Consider the following 8012-nt stretch of genomic DNA (forward strand, 5'->3'; position numbering starts at 1 on the left):
CACCATAACTGCTCATACTGTTTTTTCTACTACCTCATGTTGCAGGAGAAAGCTTCATTTGGTGCTGGCCTTACACGCTGTACACGGTTGGTGGAGCTACAGAAACATGTTCGCATTTCCACCGAATGGTCAAAACACGGTTCAGTCGCATTAATTCAGTTCACCCTGTTTCTCTACAGGATGCAGATCTTATGTGTAGCGCACTCTGACTTCTGTTCAGTTCCAACTTAAATTGGAATGATTGTATGGACAAAGCTGCAGGGAGGGCGCGGTAGAAACTGAGGAGGAGTTTTAATATGCAGAGAAACTGTCCAAAAAGCTATGCTGAGTTTTGCTGTGTGGGTCCCTTAGCAGATACGTTCGAAAAACGTGACTTGTTTCGAGATATGAGAGGATCACGAATATGGTTCACCGGTGGCTGCAATCAATAAAAGATGTGTTCAAGGTTCCAATGCAAGTATGTGATTGAATGGATAGATTTGATCCCAACTGCAGACAGCATTTCTACTAGAAAGTATATCTCTATCAGTGACTCTGGTGTGTGCCTATAGAAGCAAGACTGCTTCTTATGCAGGGTGACAGTAACTTAGTAATTAGGATCGCGTTTTTAATACCGTGGTCCTTATGCGAAATGTATGTTGCACACGATAGAGTCCTTCTGTAGTCAGCCTTAAATGTCGGTTCTCAGTAGTGTTCCTCGAAAAGAACATCGTCTTCCCTGCAGGAATACCCATTTCAGTTTCCTGGTGGTGTACTCTACCGAAAGAAAAAGAAAAAAATTACTCACCATGCAAAGTGACTCTCATGATCAATTTCATTAATCAGCCTATCAATTTTATATCAATGACATGCTGCCTGGGAGATGGAAACAATGGCTAGAGTACGACAGATGATTCGGGAGTGGGAGCGGTAATCAGGCATAATCTTCTATGCGATGATATCTTGTAACGAAATTTCAATCTCCCACCTACACAGGGGAAGACGACCATCATCATAAAATCATATACAGCGTGGTCCAAATATCTCACGAAATAAGCGTCAAACGGAAAAACTACAAAGAACGAAACTTGTCTAGCTTGAAGGGGGAAACAAGATGGCGCTATGATTGACCCGCTACATGGCGCTGCCATAGGTCAAACGGATATCAACTGCGTTTTTTTAAAATAGGAACCCCCGTTTTTTTATTACACATTCGTGTAGTACGTAAAGAAATATGAATGTTTTAGTTGCACCACTTTTTTCGCTTTGTGATAGATGGTGCTGTAATAGTCGCAAACGTATACGTTGGCGTGGAATTGGTCAGACTTACTGTATAGATCCAAGCCACAGCTGTTTGTTTTGCAGTGTACCATTGGTGGTCGCAGGAGTGGGCACTAGGAGTCGGAGACCGGAAGTAATGGATTCGCACAGCCTGTGACAGGTGGTTAGGTACAAAGAAACATCAACCTGTCCACGGCAATGGGGGCTAAAAAAGTGACCAGTGCACTGTGTGACAGAAACTGACGTTTGTGTTGCATGAGAAGATTCAAAATGACGGCTGTTTGCGCTGGCCGATTGTGACACGCACGTAAACTGATTGGTTGACTGCTTGGCGGCAGTCGCTCCGACCTCTGAGCATTCGGTACGGCGGGCCAGGGGTGGGCGGGCAGCCGCCACGTGTGGGCCTCTGCTCACCAGCGCTCGCGAGGCGGTGCCACGACCCTGCTGGCAGTCTGTGGACGCCGCGCGCTTCACGGCCGCGAGTTTGTGTGAGTGGTACGATTTTTGTCAGCAGATATGTTTAAAGGGAACGCTGTGGTGGTGTGCAGTCGTTGTGTTCTGAAATGTTGGTGCATACAAGACCTCGTATACATTTAGTGCTATGATCTATTCCTGGCGGAAATTTCATTACTTGATTAGCATAATGATTATGTGTAACACTCAAACATTGAAAATATGTTTTATTACGAAGAAGGATCATTGTAAGGTGGAGGTGAGCTTTTTAGTCAACTTATTTGACTCCTGTCAACTGTTAAACAACTAATTTGATAGGGTAGTGTAAATAGATTATTTCACTCTATTCTTGATACCGAAATTGCGTCAGCTCTCCCTTTGTCCTCGTATTAACCTATAAGAACACAGTATTCTGAGGAGAGATGAAAACCTCCGCCTCTGTGTTTGGACAACGCAGACAAACAGGGAGTGGCCTCTTGAGAGTGACAGAGACAGGAAGCGAGTCTGGAATTTCCTGATCAACTGAGTGCCGCTACTTTACGCTTCGTTTGGGGGCTGCAAGATCAAAGGAGTCTCATACCCGGCCTATGGTTGGTGTTATTTAGTAACACGATCTGTAATTAGGACACTGGGCGCTTTTGACATTCACGGCAGTGCCCTGACAATAGACATACATGTGGGAGGCCCCAAACCGTGGCTACTATACCACACTTCATTCCATTCCTCAGTGATTACAGTCATTATGTCATGGGAAGCGGAGGTTGGGCGATGCAGAAGTGAGCTCTACCCAAGTAGGGGAGCCCTTTTAGGACTTCTATAGTGCTTTAAAAACCAATCATGACGTCAAATTACCTATTGATTAATTTATTGTTTCCGATAGTGGTGTTGCAAGTGTACATACCAGTCGCACCCCACCGTATATTGTTTAAGGACATAGCACGCAACTGAGCTGAAATTTGAAATTTTCAGCTACCTCCAATATGATGGCAGCTCCTACCAAATGATGTAACTCTGCCAGTATTCACCAGTAGGAGGCCAGGGGAAAAATCCATTAAGGTTTGGAAACTGTGTGACTGCAGGATCTAATCCTGCCAAATATTCCTATCCTAGAATCCACCAATAAGGCACAAGGAAACGCAATAGGACGTGGCCACTGGAGAGAGAGAGAGAGAGAGAGAGAGAGAGAGAGAGAGAGAGAGCATGTGTTTCTCAGGTATCAGTAACAAAGCTGAGCTAGCGACCCTTCGCTCACAGCTTCAGTCTGCGTTGGCTTCTCTCACACAGCTTGAGGCTGCTGCCAAGTGGCGTCACTGTGGGGGGTCGGACGCTGGGATGTGAGGGACGTCGAGCACGTCCCACGTGTCCTCCGATCGGTCCACCCTTGTGACGTCCCCGGTTTCTGCCTGCACTGAGGTTGACCCCTCACCCGTGGTCGAGTGGGAGATCATTCCAAAGTCTGGCAGGCAGCGAAAAACTTCCCGTCGGGCCGATCGTAGGGCCTCCCCGGTTCGTTTGACGAACAGGTTTCGGGCGTTATCTGTGGATGACGATTTCTCTGAGCCGGATGCAGTCGTCCACCTTGTTCCAGAGGAAGCTTCTCGGCCCGCAAGGTCTGGGCATTCACAGAGGGTGGGTTTGCTGGTAGTTGGGAGCTCCAACGTTAGGCGCGTAATGTCGCCCCTTAGGAACATGGCTGCCAAGGAGGAGAAGGAAGCCAGTGTGCACTCTGCGTGCATTCTGGGGGGAGTCATTCCGAATGTGGAGAAGATGCTTCCGGATGCCATGAAGAGTACAGGGTGCAGCCAACTGCAGGTGGTGGCTCATGTCGGTACCAATGACGTGTGTCGCTTTGGATTGGAGCAGATTCTGTCTGGTTTCGGGCAGCTAGCGGAAATGGTAAAGACTGCCAGTCTTGCTTCCGAGATTAAGGCGGAGCACACCATCTGCAGCATCGTCGATAGAACCGACTGTGCTTTGGTGCAGACCCGAGTGGAGGGTCTGAATCAGAGGCTCAGGCGGTTCTGTGACTGTGTAGGCTGCACATTCCTTGACTTGTGCCATCTGGTGGTGGGTTTCCGGGTTCCGCTTAATAGGTCAGGAGTCCACTACACACAGGAGGCGGCTACACGGGTAGCGGGAGCTGTGTGGAAGGGACTGGGCGGTTTTTTAGGTTAGAGGGTCTCAGGCAACCACGGAAGGAGAGTCCGTCAGAAAGAGGGCAGTTAAAACACAGTAAGGTAGTTGTAGAGTCGATTGGTATTGTTGGTACTGTAGTTGTAAATTGTTGTAGCTGTGTTGGGAAAGAACCAGAGCTCCAAGCCCTAATAGAAAGCACTGAATCTCAAATAGTTGTAGGTACAGAGAGCTGGCTAAAGCCGGAAATAAGTTCAGCCGAAATTTTTTCAAACGATCTGACAGTGTTCAGAAAGGATAGATTAAATACAGTTGGTGGTGGAGTATTTATTGCTGTCAGAGGTAGTTTGCCTTGTAGAGAAATTGAAGTAGATAGTTCCTGCGAAATAGTATGGGAAGAGGTTACATTTGATAATCGGACTAAACTATTAATTGGATCGTTTTACCGACCTCCCGACTCATAGGATATTTAAAAAAGCTGATAAAAATGCTCTTAACGCCTTTTTAAGAGGCAGTCTTCACTCCTTCCCATCTGATCATGTGCAGAAAAGTTGTGGAATGTTTTCAAAGAGATAGTATCAACAGCAACTGAGAGATATATACCACATAAATTAATAAGTGATGGTACTGATCCCCCCTCGTACACAAAACGGATCAGATCGTTGTTGCAGAAGCAACGAAAAAAGAATGCCAACTATAAAAGAACGCAAAAACCCCAAGATTGACAAAGTTTTACAGAAGTTCGAAATATGGCGCGTACTTCAATGCGAGATGTTTTTAATAATTTCCACAACGAAATTCTGTCTCGAAATTTGGCAGAAAACCCAAAGAGACTTCTGGTCATACATAAAGCACACCAGTGGCAAGACACAACCAATACCTTCACTGCGCGATAACAGCGGTGAAGTCACTGATGACAGTGCCACAAAAGCAGAGTTATTAAACACGGTTTTCCGAAACTCCTTCACCAAAGAAGACGAAGTAAATATTCCTGAATTCCAATCAAGAACAACTGCCAAGATGAGAAACATAGAAGTAGGTACCCCCGGTGTAACAAAGCAGCTTAAATCACTTAATAAAGTCAAGGCCTCCGTTCCAGATTGTATACCAGTCAGGTTCCTCTCAGAGTATGCTGATAAAATAGCTCCATATTAAGCAATTATATACAACCACTCGCCCACAGAAAGATACGTACCTAAAGACTGGAAAATTGCTCAAGTCACACCAATACCCAAAAACGGAAGTAGAAGTTATCCGCTGAATTACAGGCCTATATCACTCACGTCGATTTGCAGTAGGGTTTTGGAGGATATACAGTATTCGAACATTATGAAGTACCTCGAAGCAAACGATTTATTGACACATAGTCAGCACGGATTCAGAAAATATCGTTCTTGTGAAACACAACTAGCTCTTTATACTCATGAAGTAATATGTGCTATCGACAGGGAATATCAAATTGATTTCATATTTTTAGATTTCCAGAAGGCTTTCGACACCGTTATTCACAAGCGTCTTCTAATCAAACTGCGTGCCTACAGAGTATCGCCTCAGTTGTGCGACTGGATTTGTGATTTCCTGTCAGAAAGGTCACAGTTCGTAGTAATAGACGGAAAGTCATCGAGTAAAACAGAAGTAACATCCGGTGTTCCCCAAGGAAGTTTTATAGGCCCTCTATTGTTCCTGATCTATATTAACGACATAGGAGACAGTCTGAGTAGCTGTCTTAGATTGTTTGCAGATGATGCTGTCATTTACCGTTTTGTAAAGTCATCAGATGATCAAAACGACTTGAAAAATGATTTAGATAAGATATCTGTATGGTGCGAAAAGTGGAAATTAACCCTGAATAAAGAAAAGTGCGAAATTACTCACATGAGTACTAAAAGAAATCAGCTAAATTACGATTACGGGGAGTCACAGAAATCTGAAGGCTGTAAATTCAACTACAAAGTTAGGGATTACAATTACAAATAACCAAAATTGGAACGATCACATAGATAATCTTGTGGGTAGAGGAAACCAAAGACTGCGATTCATTGCCAGAGCACTTAGAAGGTACAACAGGTCCACCAAAGAGACTGCTTACACTACGCTTGTCCTCCCTATTCTGGAGTACTGCTGTGCGGTGTGGGATCCGCATCAGGTGGGTCTGATGGATTTCATCGAAAAAGTTCAAAGGAGGGCAGCTCGTTTTGTATTATCGCGAAATAGGGGAGATAGTGTCACAGACATGATACGTGAATTGGAGTGGTAATCATTAAAACAAAGGCGTTTTTCGTTGCGACGGGATCTTCTCATGAAATTTCAATCACCAGTTTTCTCCTCCGATTGCGAAAACATTCTGTTGGCACCCACCTACATAGGGAGAAATGATCATCACGATAAAATAAGAGAAATCGGGGCTTGCACGGAAAAATTTAAGTGCTCGTTTTTCCCACGTGCCATTCAAGAGTGGGACAGTAGAGAGACAGCATGAAGGTGGTTCATTGAACCCTCTGCCAGGCACTTTATTGTGAGTACCAGAGTAATCACGTAGATGTAGATGAAGGGTAGTCGCCACCTGACGGTTTTATTTGGGGGGATAAGCGCGTCATCAGCTCTGTGCAGTGCACAAGGTGGCAGGCGTGTGGTGTGACTGCTGATGGATCAGTTGCTTCATGGGATCCCAAGCAGCCTGGGGATGCTTCACAATCAAACGATTTTTAACAGTGTAATTACATGAGGTGAGTTATGTTGATATTCCTTGCAGAACTGGATTAAAAAAACCGACCGGTTTAATTAGTTCTTTGCAAACTTTTTACAAGACCTGCATCTTCCCAAACAGTAGAGAATGATGAGCAAGAGAGATCCAACCCCTGAAAATTGGATTTCTTTTTATAAATAAGCAATATACCCTCCTCTCCAGTACTGACCTGACAATTTCCAAGGTGGGGTGGTGGGAGGAGACAGCTGGGGGATTTACCATTAACTAGTCATTCTGTTGTGGCGTAACAAGCTAGCTACGCCACACTGAGAAGGGAGCCGAAAGGCACGCGTACACACACGCCGACTGGCGTCAAGTCTGGAACAGGATACGTTATGACTGCTATCAAGAAAATACGTAGCTTTGGAATATACTTAACTTTATTCTTTGTTGGTTTACAACGTTCTTCTTGAGACATTTATACAATAACTCTCAAACTAGGTAAGGCTAATGGCGCCTTGCTAGGTCGTAGCCATGGACTTAGCAGAAGGCTATTCTAACTGTCTCTCGGCAAATGAGAGGAAGGCTTCGTCCGTATTGTCGCTAGCAATGTCGTCCGTACAACTGGGGCGAGTGCTAGTCCGTATCTCGAGACCTGCCTTGTGGTGGCGCTCGGTCTGCGATCACACAGTGGCGACACGCGGGTCCGACATGTACTAAATGGACCGCAGCCGATTTAAGCTACCACCTAGCAAGTGTGGTGTCTGGCGGTGACACCACACATTCAGACTGATAGAGTGGGAGGGAGCTATTCAAATAACTCAGGCTTGAAAAAGTACTTGCATTGGCGAGGGGGAGGGGGAATTGGAAGTTTCGAGGGGGAAAGAGGCGGAGGGGGAATGTGGTGAGAAGTTTCTCGGAAGGACAGATTATCTGCAGGGGGTCATAATCTACTAACAATAGGTTAAGGACCTGAAAACCAAACGAGAACAATGGGTTTGTCCCTGATTGTATACTTGCTCCTGATGTAGGCAACCTGCTCTAACAAAACGCCCTGATACTTGCTTTGCCCTACTACTGCGATTATCTGCAAACATTGTAAGAGGACAGCTCTGGTTCTCTCCGAAATCGTTTGTATAGATTTCTGCAGCAGACAGTCTATAATACACCATTCATCCCTTCTATTTTACCGGATGAATTCACGTTAGTTGCTATGAATTGTAACCTTTCTAAAAAATGGTTCAAATGGCTCTAAGCACTATGGGACTTGACATCTGAGGTCATCAGTCCCCTACGCTTACGAACTAACCTAAGGACATCACACACATCCATGTCCGAGGCAGGGTTAGAACCTGCGACCATAGCAGCTGCGTGGTTCCGGACTGAAGCGCCTAGAACCAATCGGTCACAGCAACTGACTGTAACATTTCTGATAGGAAATCACGAATCCTGTTGAGTAACAGAGACAATACTACATAGA

The sequence above is a fragment of the Schistocerca serialis genome, chromosome 1 (assembly GCF_023864345.2).
Source record: "Schistocerca serialis cubense isolate TAMUIC-IGC-003099 chromosome 1, iqSchSeri2.2, whole genome shotgun sequence".
In the NCBI taxonomy this organism is placed as follows: Eukaryota; Metazoa; Arthropoda; class Insecta; order Orthoptera; family Acrididae; genus Schistocerca; species Schistocerca serialis.